The sequence below is a fragment of the Talpa occidentalis genome, unplaced genomic scaffold (genome assembly GCF_014898055.3).
Source record: "Talpa occidentalis isolate TD23 unplaced genomic scaffold, MPIMG_talOcc4v2.1 talOcc4.10, whole genome shotgun sequence".
Lineage (NCBI taxonomy): Eukaryota > Metazoa > Chordata > Mammalia > Eulipotyphla > Talpidae > Talpa > Talpa occidentalis.
In genome coordinates, this window is record NW_023600993.1 from 53,518,822 (window position 1) to 53,535,182 (window position 16,361).

At 40.1% G+C, this 16,361-nt stretch overlaps 1 pseudogene; it reads left to right on the forward strand.

Moving 5' to 3' along the window:
* The first annotated feature begins 11,942 nt into the window (after nt 1-11,942).
* Nucleotides 11,943-12,512, forward strand: LOC119253081 (dnaJ homolog subfamily A member 1-like; annotated as a pseudogene).
* The last annotated feature ends 3,849 nt before the right edge of the window (nt 12,513-16,361 follow it).

Below are 16,361 nucleotides of genomic sequence, written 5' to 3' on the forward strand. Positions count from 1 at the left end.
TTTGTAAGGCAGAGCTGTTATTCAGCTTCCCCTTTTGTTTGACTGCTAGGACTTTTACTTGACTCAGATCTAATTTCAAGGTTCACCTAAGGCAATTTCTCACCTGGATGTAACATCAACTTTCCTATACTATCCTTTGCTTTGTTTTCATTGTTAATTGTCTTCTTTTTGTATTGTGTTATATAGCTTCTATTAATTTTTGAAAAGAGGACATTAATAAATTTTATATTATCAAATCATCTTGGTTCAGTATCCTTTCTGCCAGCAACACTATCATGTAGGGAAACACCATGCGTTTGGTGCAAGCCTGACCAGGGTTCAAGTTTTGGCTCTTCTCCTTACTAGCACAGGCCCTTGGGAAACTTATTCAACATCACGAATATTTAGCTTCTTTTTGTTTTTTTGTGTAGACAATGAAACAGTAATAACTGTCTTGCAAGGTTGTCAGGAGAGTTAGAATGAATATATATGTAAAGTGTCATTGAGATTTTATTATATTACAGATTCCTACTCAACATGTTTATAGTATTAAATATTTGCTAATTTTTTATTAAAAACATCTAACTAGAACTTGCAATAGTTTTGAAATGGGGGTAAGACAGCCTAGGTAATAGAAATTGCCAGCTGGCAGTATGAGTTTCCCCAAGTCCTGTTTGAACACAGACCACGTTGCCTTGTCCAAGTGATTTGGCCCGCCACACTGACCATGAGGTGCTGGATAGATTTAAAAAAATGTTAGATCCTAGCTAGTGATTATCTCACACTTATCAGGGATATTTAGGATAGCTGTTACTAATTGAGTGTTGCAACCAGAGTGTCCCAAGGCTGTGTTTACCCCCGAGCTTTGGTTTTATTTTTTTGTTTTTAGAGATTTATTTATTTATGCACACAGGAACTGGAATGTAGGCCAGAGATGTGGCCGGGTGTGTGTGTGTGTGTGTGTGTGTGTGTGTGTGTGTGTGTGTGAGAGAGAGAGAGAGAGAGAGAGAGAGAGAGAGAGAGAGAGAGAAAGAGAAAGAATTCACCAGAGAGAGTGGGGAACAGAACAGGCAGATCTACTGAAATGCACTGCTGAGCGGAGCAGCTGGTGTGTCAGGAGAGGTCTGCTGTGCATTGTGGGTCAGCTCCCTGGACCGAACTTGTGCTGCAGTGGCTGGCGATAGCCTGATAGCACTGTGTCTTTAACCCCTGTGCCACAAGGGAGGCCCAGTGTGCTTTGGTTTTAATAACCTGTCAAGGACTTTTTGAAATCCTAGCCCTCTGGAATATCTATTATTTCCTGAAGGGAGAAAGCAGAGATCCCAGTGTACAGCTAGAGTGTAGCCTGTCTGGACATCCGCAGGTGTAGTGGTGCTCACCTCCACCCTGCCCCATGGAACTACCCTTTAAACATCTTCTCCTAACTTCCTCTGAGGAGTCAAGTAATTCTTCTTTCCGGCACTGGCTCCCTTTTGCATGAGTCTGTAATAAAGCCTTGCCTGGTACATCTGCCCCTAATGATCTCTGGTGAGTCCTTTCCTTAGAGGGCTTTAAAGGATCTGCTCTTTTGGGTTGTAGCAGGATCGCAAGGCCATTCCATTTCTTTAGTATAATATTATAATGGAATTTTTATATAAAATCTTTGACATTAAAATGACATCATTTTGTTACACACAAATTTTATAAAAAAAATCATTTCTGTTTCATAACCAGCAGTATTTGTAATTTTCTTTACCAATATATTCTAGCGGCGGCTTTTTAATCTGTCAGATAATCAGTATCGTTGAGAGGCATTCTTGAAATTCTATCTTCTGCGTAATCATGTTTATGATGCTAAATTGATATTTCTCAAATGGAATAAACTAATACTTCACTCAAGGCATTTTCCCATATAACATTTAATAATTCATTTTTGAAATGGCATTGTTTATAACATTACAGCTTCAGTTTATAACTGAATGTTCAAATTATATGGAAGCCAAATAAAAGTGTATCATGTACAAATCATGACCAAAATTGCTATTATTTTGACAACAAGGATTTAGAGAGCACTTACTAAAAAATGACCAAGCAATATGCTTATGAGTTAAATGATGCTAATTACCACTGCTGGGAAGCAGGGAAAATTTTTCTCCAACCCCCCCTCGCTCCCCGGGTTCCTTTCTGACTGATTAAATAATCAAATTAACATCAGACATATTAGTAGGAAGAAGAAAATTTAATTATGTACATACTGGGAATCTACATAGACAAGGATTCCAAGGTTAGAGAGGGAAACTGAGTATAAATATCCTGATTTAAGGAGGGAGATAGGGGCCTGGGATTACATTGAGGGGGGTGTCAATTGATGAGCAGTGGGTGACTCAGGTAGAAGATGCCTTCCTATTAGATGTTTATCTGCAAACATATAGGTTTCATCAATAGAAAGGTTATTCTGGTCAAAATTCCAACTGTGGGTAATACCCCCAGTTTTCATTCTTCTAGGTAGTTAAGGAAGTGGTAAACATTTCTTGTGAGACTGCAGGGCTTTGATTAATCTTAAGGGAAGTAATTTGCATGCCCAAACAACCCATTTTGGGAATCCCATACTGAACATTGGGGGGATGATTATCTTTCACTTCTTAGCTTAAATTTAATATGGTATTAAATTCAAAGACTAACACAAGGAAAAAATATGGAAGAAAAACAGATGCACTTGCCCAGTTCAAATATTGGCTTTATCTGACTGCAAAGAAATTTAGAATACAGTAAACAAATCTCTGTTTATATGCCTTAAAGAAATATTTTCTTTTCAGATGGTCTTACTCCACCAAAAGAAGTGTGTTTGACTCCTAATTGCTGCTTATCAATTTAAATGTTTAAATGTATAATACATTAACATACAGGTAGTTGATTTCTCCAATCAGATCTATGATTTGCACTAAATCAGGATTGGATCTCAGATGAGGAAACATTCCTGCTTAACCTGTGTCTTGCAAAGGGATCAGGATCCAGAGTCCCCCGTGGCCCCCACCCCTAGTGAGGCAGCCACATTCTGTCTCATTCTTAGAATATCTGGGCCTTTCTTTCCCCCTTCATTTCCTCAACTTGGGCCTCTGGTGGAAATAAAACCCAGAGTTTCTCTCCAAGGATGCAGAAGTTTCCTCTAGGTCAGGCACAGCTCCTGAGGTAGTGCTGTTAAATTAAGTTCACCAGTTATATTTAATTTTAGATGAACAACAGTTTTTTGGTTTTTTTTTTTTTTTTATGTCTCACAAAGAATGTGGGGCATACTTATGCTAAAAAATTCCAATTTAACTGAGCATCTTATATTGATATTTCAGAAACTGGTCAACCTGGCTGAAGGAGACAGCTTTAGATGGATGACATTATTATTCTGTTGGGGGACTGAAAAGTAGTTCTAAAGCAAAATGCAATGACTCAAAACAACATAAAACAACTTCCAGAGTAGAAAGAAGAAATTTCCTCTGTATCATTGAAAACAACAAAGAGATCCTTTATAATAAAAAAGACAAAAAATGTTGACACAACTGGTTATTGGGGGTGGGGTGTGGGGAGATGGGGTGGGTAAGAAAAAATTGGTACTGATCTCTTTATTCCGTTTTTTTAAATGTAAAAATCCTTATGTAATTATTATAATATAACAAAGCCAATCAACTCTCATTTACTTGATCCCACTGTTTCCACACATTCCTACCTTCTTTAGATGATTACCAAAGAGGATTTCTTGTATTTGTGCATTAGCAAACTTCCTTTTACCTAATCCTGTGAAGTGAGTCGCCCATAGGTTTTGTGCTGGTTGAGTGGCTTAAATGACTTAATCACAGGTAGTATTCTGAGTGCTGGATTTGTGAAGTGCTTTACATATACAAAAATGCTCTGTGGTGGGAACTAACATTTTTATCTCATGATTAAAAAAATCTGATGGGGCCTCCCTGGTGGCACAAAGGGTTAAGCACCGCACTATGAAGTAATCCGCAGCCTCTGCAGCACAAGTTCGATCCCCAGCTGGCCAGGGAACAACCCAAATGGGGCAGCAGACCCCTCCTGTCCTGCCTGCTGCTCCCCTCAGCAGTGTATTTCAGTTAGTCTGCCTGTTCTGTTCCCCATTCCGTCTCTGGTGGATCCTCTCACCCTCCGCGTCTCTGGCCTGTACCCCAGCTCTTGTATGAATAAATAAATACATCTTTTAAAAAAATAAAATAAAAATAAAAAAATCTGAGCCCCAGAAAGTAGAGTGGCTCGGCCCTGGTGGTTCATATGAGGATAGAGCTGGTCTTTAAGTCTTGGAGAATTCTAGCCTAAAGGCCCTCGAGGAAACCTTTTTCTTCCTCCCCTGAGGACCTGCAAAGGGATCTGCTGATGCACAATCAAATTCTATCCAACATTTACAGGTGGCTTTGAATGAAAGTGAAACCTATAAGGACAAAGTGAAAATTCAGGGAAAGAACACCTGGGACCTGGGTGTCTTGCTATTTCCATCCTCATCCTTTCTTTGTTCAATCCATCAGTCCTCATTTATTGAGAGCCTCATTGTTATAGCCAATCAGATTTTATTTTCTCCACAATTCTCTGTTCATCCTTGAGGAATTCTGTGATCGTTCCTTTAAGGGGTGTTTCCCTATAAAGGCAAAAATATCTTCAAACATTTCATCCATTGAAAATAGCCCACTACTATAATGGAATGCTTTCTTGACCCGTCTTGACCTGCCGTTTGATCCTATTTGATCCCATATTCAAATGCCTTTTAGAAATGAGGTTTCTTGTCCATACTTTAAACAGTTAATCTAGTCTATTGTTTGGATATTCTTCTTGATTGGGCTGCTGTTTCATTGTATTGAACTCATTTAGGTGCTTCTGTTTTATTATTGTGTGAGATTTGGGGGTAAATCATTTAAAGGTGTATGCTCTATAAATAAATCACTCTCCCTTTGCTGCTTATGTTTAACTGGTTCTATTGAAAGGGGGAAAGAAAGCAAAAGAAAGCTGAAGACACAGCTTTTGTTAAAGTGAACAGAAAAAATATGCCAGTTCTGTTTAGAAAAGACCTTTAAAACCCATAGTGATTATACAAAAGGATAAAAAGCATTTTAGAGAGAGATGAAATAAATGGTAAACAATCATACCCCCAACATAGAGAATGCGTCATTTCCCCATTTAAAGAAGGTACTAGAAGTCAGAAAAACGTGTTTATCGTTTATCGTAAGAAAGAGATAGAGGTTGGATTTTTTTTTCCCTCTGTACTTTGCAGCATTCATAGAGGCCATCCTGTTAATTAGCTATACTTTTAAAAATAACCCTATGAATCAGCTTTTTAAAGTCTGAAAAACTAAGTGAAAAGAGAAAAAGTTCATGTCTGTGTAATTTGCATATCAAGTAACAGTGTCTGAAACTCTGTTCTTCTTAGAGAATATTTACAGACTACTTTCTTCTGATACTTAAGAATAAAGGCAGATTTCCTATCCCTTTTATTTGGAAAGCTGTTTCCAATTGTAAACATCTCTGTGGAAAAAGAAGTGGTATCAATATTTTTAATACATCTTGTTATTTGATGGATAGTTCAATGTATAATAACCCTGGCATACTACTATGGCAAAGGGCATACTACTATGGTAAAGGATGTGGATGACATTTCTTAGGAAACTACATGCAACTATCTCATTGTACCAAATTTATGAGGATTAACAAGCTAAATGCAATGGAAGAATTAGTTTGTGTCTTCAGAGAAGGTGTATGAGCTATTCTGAACAGAGAAACAAAGAAGAAACTATGATCCATGGTCTTTAGCAATGACACCCCTTTTAGTTGACTCATCCAATGTGAAAGTGAAATGAAACATCATCTATTCTGCAGTCAAGAAGATAATTAATGAGCCACTCATTTCTAAATGAAGGCCTAAGGGAATAAAGCAACCAGCCTTGAATTTAAAAGGAGAAAAGTGGTTACATGTTTGAAAGAATACCAAATCAAAATCACCCCATTAATGTTCAAATTTGAGTTCTTATTCATTTTTAAATGAGCTGTAAGCCATGCTGAGTGCCGCTGCGGGTGCTACTTCTCAACTGTAATTACCATCTTTAATAAAGTATGGAGCAACAGGAATACTTTCCTTTTAGTTCCTCTGCCATAAGCTTTCTTTTGAGTCCAATTCAGCTGGACAATAAATGTAGGATCTCCTCAAACATATGCACTAACTTCAAAGTGAGTATCTATAGGCCATTGTTCTGTAGACTTTAGACAAAGAGTTGTCTGATATATGGAAGAGAATTAGAAATAATATCAGCAAAACAGAGTTAGACATCAAACTTTGACTTCCTTACATACCAATTCAGGTCCCGGTTTGGATTATCTTCAATAACTAATAATAGTTAACATTTATTAAGTGCCAATTACATGCAGAGTACTTTACTTGCACTATCTTCTTTAATTCTTGTCACAGAACTATATGGTTAGTATCCCCATTTTATACATAGGGAAATTGAGTCTGAGGGAGAGAAAATCCTAATGTGGGCAGAGTTCAAATACATGACTCATGATTCAAGAACCCAAGTTCAAATTCTGCTTCCATTAAACTGCCTGTGCCCAATGAGTCGTGGAAGGTGGTGACATGGTCATCAGCAGGGCTAAGGGACATCATCCCCAATGATACACATCAGAGCAGAGGTCAGCTCTCTGCTCTTCTTGATGGAGAAAGGGTCTCACCAAAAAATATTCAAGGACCAAAGAGATCAATATAATCTTTCAGAAAGAGAAAGATCAACAATATGCATTCTCTCATCCACTTCCTCTCTATTATGGGCTGAATTGTGTCTCCCCCTGCAACCCCCAGTTTGTATGTTGAAGTCTTAACACTGTTTTTATTTTAAGATTTATTTATTTATGCATACAAGAACTGGGGTACAGGCCAGAGGTGCAGGGGAGAGGGGGATATGTGTGAGAAGATTCACCAGAGACAGAGTGCGGAACAGAACAGGCAGACTGACTATAAAACACTGCTGAGGGGAGTAGCAGGTGAGACAGGAGAGACCTGCTGCACCATGTGGGTAGCTCCCTGGCCGGCCAGGTATCGAACTCGTGCCGCAGAGGCTGTGGATAGCTTCACTGTGTGTGCTTAACCCCTTGAGCCACCAGGAAGGCCCAAGGTCTTAACACTATTAAAGAAAAAATTAAGATACTTGTTAAAGATGGCAAGGCAGACTTTATTTAAGAAGAGGACTACTGCAATGAGGGGAGAGATCTGGATCAAAAACAAACTCCTGAAGGACAACTGAAGAATTTTATAGCCAAGGAGTTGGGTGAGGGTCAGCTGATGGAAAATTAAGAAGCTAGGGGGGTTCCTGCAAACTCACTAAACAGGATTCTGGTGGAGACAGGCCAAGATGATATTGATGACATAAGGAATTTGATCACACATCAAGGACAGGGGATTTTTATGCTAAACTTACCCAACAATTTTCTTGCTAAAACTGAAATAAAGGGCCAAGAACAAAGTCCAAAGCCAGAACCTGGAGGACTCGGGGGAACTTTTCTGGAGCTAGGTTAAGGACAGGGTCTTTGTCAACTCCCAGGACCTCAGAAGTGACTATATTTGGTCATCTGGGCCTTTGGAGAATTAAATTTCAATGCGGTCATTATTGGTAGTTTGATCCATGTGGGTGGATTTGGAGATATGGCCTTCAGAGAGATGCTTAAGACAATGAGAGTGTTTGGGTGGGCCATTATCCAATTTGACTGGTGTCCTGATAAGAAGAGGACAAAGAGACAAAGAGACAGGGATGCATAAACACAGGCTAGCCATGGCACTGAGAAGGTGGCCATCTGAAAGCCAAGGAAAGAAGCTTCATTGTGAAATCAACCCTTGCCAATATCTTGATCTTGAACTGCGGCCTCTAGAACAGTGAAAAATTAATTTCTGTTTTTTAATTCCCAAAGTCTGTGATATTATGTTAGGTAGTCCTGACAAAAGGATGCAGTCTCTGAAGATCAGCCTTAAAGAGCATCTTTAATTAGAAGAGAGAAGAAACTGCTTAAGATGAAAGAGACAACACTTGGAAAATACTTATTGTTAGATTTAATGGTTTAGGTCTAGTAAGACCTTTAAAAATAAGAAAAACAAGCTCCATTTACCCACATTTCTTTAGAACAGTCACCCCCTCTGAATCCCCTGACCCTGTGGTTTGGGGAGGGTAAGTACTTCATCTAATGGGAACTTTCTTTATTGCTGGCCCATGTGAACCACAAGAAAAAAAATATCAAAATTCCATTGAACTACATTATTTAAATAGCTTCCATGAAAAAGAACAAAACTTCGTGGTCAACATGTCCTTTTAATAATGATTGCTCCAGGAGCATTTTCTCTCTGAATCACCGTCTAAACGCAGAACAAATCTATCAAATCTATCAAGTTATATTAATTCCCAATTAAATTCAAACTAGAGAAATGTTACAAGGGGAGTGTGTTGGGTCAGATTTATCAATTGTGAAGGTACCTTCAAAACTAGGTGGTGCCCTTTTCTTCTTTGCGTCATCGAGATGATGAGAATAATAATGCATCTCCTAACTAATATTTTGTAAGTGATTAAAGGAATACAAATATTTCTGAAATATTTAGAGTGACAATGGCTAGACAAGTGTAAGGCAGTATTGCATACAACATTTATCTTATTGACTTAGTTAATGTCAACAAAAATACCTTTGGAAGTACACCTAGAAGTATCCCCAAAAGAAACTTATAAAATGCATACAAATTAGAGGGTTTTTAAAAAACCTATTGTGTTAGGTAAATTACTTAACCTCTGACTGAAGAAACATATTACAAAACAAAATAATGTCCCCAAAATTACACAAACTGAGAAGTTTTTCATCAATCACTTGTGCTGTTCTACAAATTTCTCAAAGGTGTAAATACTCTTCCGATTTCCAAGCAGCTATTTTGAAAGTTGTGACAGAGGTTACAGAGTCAAAGTACCTTGTCATTCTCATTCATAACAACATCGTCACTGCCACCTTAGCTTTGTCTACCCCACAGGGTCTGAAGCCCCCTTACCTTTCTTAAATTTTTAAAATATTTTACATCATTGTTCATTTTTAAACAATATTTGCTTCCCCCCACCCCCTCAGGTGTAGTCCCCATAGAGTTTCCTTCACCAATGCACCCGTGCACCATCACCTCAGTCCCCTGTGTTCCTCCCTCCCTCCCTCTGATCCCTCTCCCTCCTCCTCCCCTGCAGGATGTCTCTGATTTATAATTGTCTGTTTTTGCTTTGCTGTATTTTCTACTGTTATTATTTTTTTACACTGATGTCTTATTTGGTTCCCCTATGTTCCTGTAATAAGTGAAACCATCTGGTATTTTTCTTTTTGCTTCTGGCTTATTTCACTCAGCATAATTCCTTCGAGCTCCATCCACATAGCTGCGAATGGCAAAGAGTTTATCTTTTTTGATTGCTGAATAGTATTCCATTGTGTATATATACCACATCTTCTTGATCCAGACATCTATTTTTGGGTATTTGGGTTGTTTCCAGGTTTTACCTGTTGTAAATAGTGCTGCAATAAACATAGGGGTACAGGTTTGTTTTTTTTTTTTTAAGATATCTTTATTTATTTATACAAGCACTGTGTACAGTCAGAAGTGCCGAAGGGTGAGAAAATTCACCAGAGTCAGAGCGGGGAACAGAACAGGCAGATTGATGAAGTACACTGCTGAGGGGAGCAGCGGGCAGGGCAGGAGAGGTCTGTTGCGCCATCTGGGACCCTCTCCAGGGGCCGGGAATCGAACTGGCGCTGCAGAGGCTGCGCTCAACCGCTGCACCACGAGGGTAGGCCCCAGGTGTTCTTTAGAGTCATTGTTTTCGTTTCCTTAGAGTAGATTGAAGCCCCCCTTTTTAAGAAACTCAGCTTCTTGTGGAATTCAATTATGTGCAGAGAAATGCTATACCCCAAAGCTATACCACAAGCTTTGAATTTAAAAGGTATGTGTGTGTGTGTGTGTGTGTGTGTGTGTGTGTGTGTGTGTGATCCTTGCCCCTCCACTCCTCCTGTTATAGTTTTTGTTCCATGAAACAAGAACATGAGGCCATATAGTTCATTCTGGAGGAGGAAATGGAGTATGTGAATGGGAGAGACAGCTGCAGTAGGGAAGGACACGTGTAAGAATGTCCTTATACTCAGGCGCGCTCTCATCACAGTTGTTGGATTATTTTTCTTCGACGTGTTTCAGCTATTCATTGCCTTTTTTTCTTCCATGTCCAGACTCGTATACCTATTGGGCAGAGTTGTCTGAATCCTCTGAGCTGGAGCGCTGTGTCCACTCCCAACCTGACGCCATCCTCTTTGTAAATGTAAAGAGGAAGACCAAAATGCAAAAATTCATTATTCTTTATTCAAACCAATAGAATCATATTGTGTATCATTTGTGAATTAAGTAAAATGAAGCGGCAACATTCTTGGGGACTTGATAACAATGCTGGCAGCAGGGAACGCTTTAGAAAATAAGATCATTCTGTGAACTTACCATTTGTGTTTACTCCCAAATTTAAGACAGTAAAGCAGTGACTTAATGCTTTGGAAATTTAGGGACCAGGTGTGACAGCCTATTGTTTCTCAGAATAAGCAATTTCAACAAAGATATAAAGTATACAAATGGGAAGAGAATTTGATTTCACTTAATTTTATTTGATAGAACTTAACACTTGAACAACTGATGTTTGCTAGACTATAAGAGTTTTCAAATTCTCCTGTCTATATAATGGGTCCCAAAGAGAAATGCATCCATTTGTTTCATGGCAAATGTTCAATTGCAGATTTGGAGGATAATAAAAGCTCTTGCCTTGCTATTTAATTATTCAGTTGACTGCTAGAAAGATTTAGCTACCCAAATAGGCTTGTAACTCAGAAAAGATAATACATATTTATTTTAAAAGATAGCCACATAATTCCAAAACAAACTAGTAGCAATCTAGATTTTTATTATGACAGCAGCAATTTGGCAATTAAGTTAAAAAGTTGTAAAAAAAATTGGTAGTCATAAATTTGCTTTATACTTCATTATCTTGAATATGCTTCTTTGACAAACATTACATTCTTGAAACTTCTACATTAAACACCCAGAGTGAATAATTGCATAAAAGGTAACAATGAGACATTTATAAATATAATATTTTTCTATTCAGCAATTACATTTTCTATAAAAAAAAGTTTAATGCATATTTAATATTAGACCTACTTTAAAATATGTACACATCACTAAGGAGAACCACATTAAAAGAAAGCAATGTATTATCAATTTCTGGTAAAACTTTAAAATGTCATTAATTATAGATAGACCACTTTTCCTGTAATTGTTTGACACCTGGCACACCCTGTACCAATTTACTCATTCTCTCCTTTTACATGGCATTCAGTCCTCAGGGCTATTATTTCTGAGGGAAACCAAGCAACACAAGTAGAAGCCTAAATGAATGATTCATGCTAGAACACTCTAGAACATGCTACTCTATGGGGTGTGCTGATTGACTAATCAAACTTGATGGCTTAAGCTTCTGTGGCCTTAAGCAGAAGTGATCGATTTACCAGATCCTCCAGATTAGCTAAGCCCCTCAGCAACTGGGGCCCTCTCCAGCTTCCCTAGCCTACAGGAAGTGTTTGCAATGTTACTATGATGAAGCAGTTCCTGAACAAACACACCTATACCTCACAATGTTGTAAAATGGCTGCTTATCTTTGGCATCTCCCAGATACTTAGCAGTGTCTTTATCTCTTTTATTTTTTAAATTACCTTTTACTGTTATAGAGGCAGCACATTGGCATTTATGAAAAAATTGGAGAATAGGCAGAACTTTCCAGAACATTAGGTGAGAGCCTGACAAGTGGGCATCTGCCCCAGCTGCCTCAGCTACACACAGCAATGTGTTTCTTCCTGCTCCCCCCAGGGGCCTGGGCCCGCCCACTGACTGTAAAAAATGGTGAAAGAAACCACTTACTATGAAGTTTTGGGGTCAAACCCAATGCCACCCAGGAAGAATTGAATAAGTTTTATAGGAAGTTGACCTGAAGTGCCACCCTAACTAGAATCCAATTGAAGGAGGGAAGTTTAAAAAGATTTCTCAAGCTGATGAAGTGCTCTCTGATGCAAAGAAAAGGCATTTATGTGACAAAGAGAAGAACAGGCCATTTAAGAAGGTGGAGCAGGTGGTGGTTTTGGCTCCCCTGCAGGCATCTTTGATGTGTTTTTTGGAGGAGCAGGAAGGATGCAGAGAGAAGAGAGGGGTAAATATGTTGTTCATCAGCTCTCAGTGACCTTAGAAGACTTATATAATGTTGCAACAAGAAAACTAGCTCTGCAAAAGAGTGTGATTTGTGACAAATGTGAAGGCTGAGGTGGCAAAACGGGGACAGTAGGGTGATGTCCCAATTGCACAGATGCTGGAGTGCAAATGGAATTTTTCAGACAGGCCCTGGAGTGGTTCTGCAAATTCAGATTGTGTGCATGCAATGCCAGGGCTGTGGGGAATGAAAGAGATATAAATGCTACAGTGGAAGGAAGATAACATGAAAGCTCATACTGACAAAGGCAGGAAGGATACTAGGAGATAACATTCCATGGTGAAGGAGATCAAGAACCACAACTGGAGCCAGAAGATATTGTTATTGTGAGATCAGGATTACCATGCTGTTTTGACAAGACCTTTTCATGTGTATCAACATACAATTGGTTGAAGCCTGAAGCACCTCCTCAGGCTCTCTTGATCCCATAGTGATCACCTCCCATCAGGTCAGGTTGTCAAACATGGAGATAACAAGTATGTGCTAAATGAAGACATAAACTTTCTGGAGAATGAATTACTTCTCTCCTGATAGACTCTCTTTGCTGGAAAACTCCTACCTGAGAAGGAAGTAGAAGAGTGATGAAACAGATCAGGTAGATCAGCTGACTTTGATCTAAATCAGGGAAGGTGACACCATTACAATGGAGACACTTGTGAGGGTGATGATTATCATCCTGGGGAGGTGTTCCATGTCAGACCTCTTCACGGTGCCAGTGACAGCACTCACTGCTGGCATCACACTGCAGTAGTGACTGAGTGAAGGCCTATTGTAGTGCAGGCAGGCAGTAGGGCAGAGTGAAAGGCAGTAGGGCAAGGGAAAGTCCTGGAGCCCTCAGTGGCTTTTCAGATTTTTAATGATTTTTCTACACTATTCGTAGAGAGGCAATCAGGTGCAGGGCAGGCATGGGGCCTGGGGGACCCAGAGGCTGGTAGGTCTCCCAGCCCCGAGCAAATCTTTGCTCTCTCTTTGGGTTCTCTCTGGCGTATTCTCATGCTCTCTTCTTCTTCTTTTTTTTTTTTTAAAAGAAGATTTCTCCATTTTGGGCCTCCCTGGTGGCGCAGCGGTTGAGCACTGGGTTGCGAAGCTGCCCGCAGCCTCTGCAGCGCCGGTTCGATCCCTGGCCGTCGGGCAAGGGTCCCACTTGGCGCGCAGACCTCTCCTGCCGCCCGCTGCTCCCCTCAGCAGTGTACTTCGGTCCTTCTGCCTGCTCTGCTCTCCACTCTGGCTCTGGTGAATTCTCTCACCCTCCCGTGCTTCTGACTGTACCCAGTGCTTGTATAAATAAATAAATAAACCTTTAAAAAAATATTTATCCATTTATACACACAAGAACTGGGGAACAGGCCAGAGGGGTGTGTGTGTGTGTGTGTGTGTGTGTGTGTGTATGAGAGAGAGAGAGAGGATTCACCAGGACAGAGTAGGAAACAACAGACAGACCGACACTGCTGAGGGGAGCAGTGGGCGAGCCAGGAGAGGTCTGCTGCGCCATGTGGGTAGCTCCCTGGCCGGGGATAGAACTCGTGCTGCAGTGGCCATAGACAGCCTCACAGGTTGCGTCTCAATCCCTTGCACCACTAGGGAGGCCCCTCATGATCTCTTCTTCTGTAGTAGTCCTGCTGCTGTCTGCTGCACTGTTCTCTGCTGCACTCTGCTTTTATATGCGCTGTCTCCAGGCTCAGGTGCCCACTTATGCACGCCCACACCATACATCAGGTGTCCACCATCAGGCATGCAGACCCCGAGCCCACACTTCCAAGTGCCTCCTGTATTCAAGACTGCGGGTAATAGCCACAGAGGCCAGCAGCACACAAGCCTGAGCTTTAACCTACAATTTCATTAACCTACAACTCTAATCAATATGCTCACTACTTGCAATTGTTTTGTTTTAATATTTAATCATAGTAATGTTTTAACGTTACATGAAGAATAAATTCAAATAAAAAAGTTAGAAAACACAAATAAGCAAACAAAACTTCCTTACTTTCCATCACCCAGCATCACCATGTTTTTCATCTTACTGCAAATGCTTCTGAAACTTTATATGTTTGCATGTGTATTTGCATGCACACATTTTATTTAGCAATACAAGATTATACTCTACACACTGTAAAACATTAATCTTCTTTGGTCAATGATATTTACCTTCTAAGTATATATTTTTGTTTCATTGAGTGGCTAAACCATATTCAAATTTTCCCAAATAAGTTAAAAAAAATCTTTAAAACTATTTGGTCCTATCCAAGAATCTTATCAAAAAACATATCTGCCTATTGTATCCCTTATTTCTCTTCAATCTGTCAATATCCCTTTTCTATGATAAGTGGCTTTTTTTAAAGATTTATTGATTTATGCATACAAAAGATGGGGTGCAGGCCAGAGATGCAGGGGCGGGGTGGGAGGAGGAGTGAGAGGACACACCAGAGACAAAGTGGGGAGCAGAACAGGCCAATCTATTGAAGTACACTGCTGAGGGGAGCAGCGGGCAAGACAGGAGAGGTCTGCTGCGCCATGTGGGTTGCTCCCTAGCGGGCGGGAGATTAAAGTCATGCTGCAGAGGCTGTGGATTTGCTTCATAGTGCAGTGCTTAACCCCGCACACCAACAGGGAGGCCCTGATAGTGGCTTTTTGAAGACATAGGACTGATTCTGCCGTGGAATGTCTCACCTCCTAGATTTGCCTGAAAGTCACATGGCTGATTCCTACCCGCCTTGATCCTCCACAAACTGGAAGTTAGAATGGATGGATGGATTCATGATAAACATTCATGATAAAAATAGGCAAGGTATGGGGAAAAGGACGGAGCTCCCTTGTCCTCTCCAGGTGCACCTTTCTCTGCAAATCTCATGTTCATCAACCTGGAAGCTCTAGGAGGCCCCTTCTCTTGGTTTTTTTTTAATGGAGTCTTAACTACATAGTCATTACTGATTAAAACATTGGCCACTGGTCATTAATTTGACCTCCAGCCCATCTCTCCTCGCATTTCCAATCTTCATGATAAACAGAGGTACTACTATAAGCACTAAATTCTGTATCTAGAACTATCCAATGTGGTAGCTACTGGCCACATGTTGCTGTTTAGATTTAAGGTTAAATTAATTAAAATTGAAAATTAACTTCCTCAGCTGTAACTGCTACATTTCAAGTGCTCAGTAATCATAAATGTCTAGTGGCTACCATTTATTTTTTTTATTTTAATTTTTTTTAAATAATAAATTTTATTTTTATATTCCCCCATACAATTGCAAACCCCCCATTCTGACCCCAATCCCTCCCCTCCCGCCCCCACCCCCCAAAAAGTGTCTCTGGTTCATAGTTGTTTGTTGATTTTGATTTTCACTTTCTTATAGTTATTCATTTTCCTGGTCCCTTATTTAAGTTTTCTAGATTCCTGCTATGAGTGAGACCATCCGGTATTTTTCTTTTTCTTTTTGGCTTATTTCGCTGAGCATGATCCCTTCCAGCGCCATCCATGTTGCTGCAAATTGCATGTGTTTATCTTTTTTGAATGCTGAGTAATATTCCATGGTATATATGTACCACATCTTCTTGATCCAGTCATCTATTTTTGGGCATTTGGGCTGTTTCCAAAGCTTAGCTATTAGATAGTGCAGATATGAAACACTGCAGCACAGAAATTTCTACTAACATGCTAACTAGAGACTAAGTCCATTTCTCCACCCTTTGAGTTTGGGCATGGCTATATGACTTTCTTTGGATAATAAGATACTAGTAAACATGCAAAATAGAGGCTTGGAAAATGTATTTGCACCATATAGGGTAGTAAAAGGTATCAGGCTTTTCTGCCCTCCTGCCCTTAGGATAGATGACGGAACCCTGCAGTCCTGAATGCATGCTTGATGGCGGGCACCTGGAGTAGGGTGTGGGCCTGTGTAGGTGGGTACACCTGGGCTGAGAGGCTGGGTTTATAAGGGTGGCGCATCAGAGTGCTGTGTGGTGGTGCGGTGTCGAGGATGGAGGAGTGCAGTGGAATGTATGGAGGAGTGTAGAGGAGAGTGACAGAGCGCGACAGAGTAAGGCGACTACGAATGGCG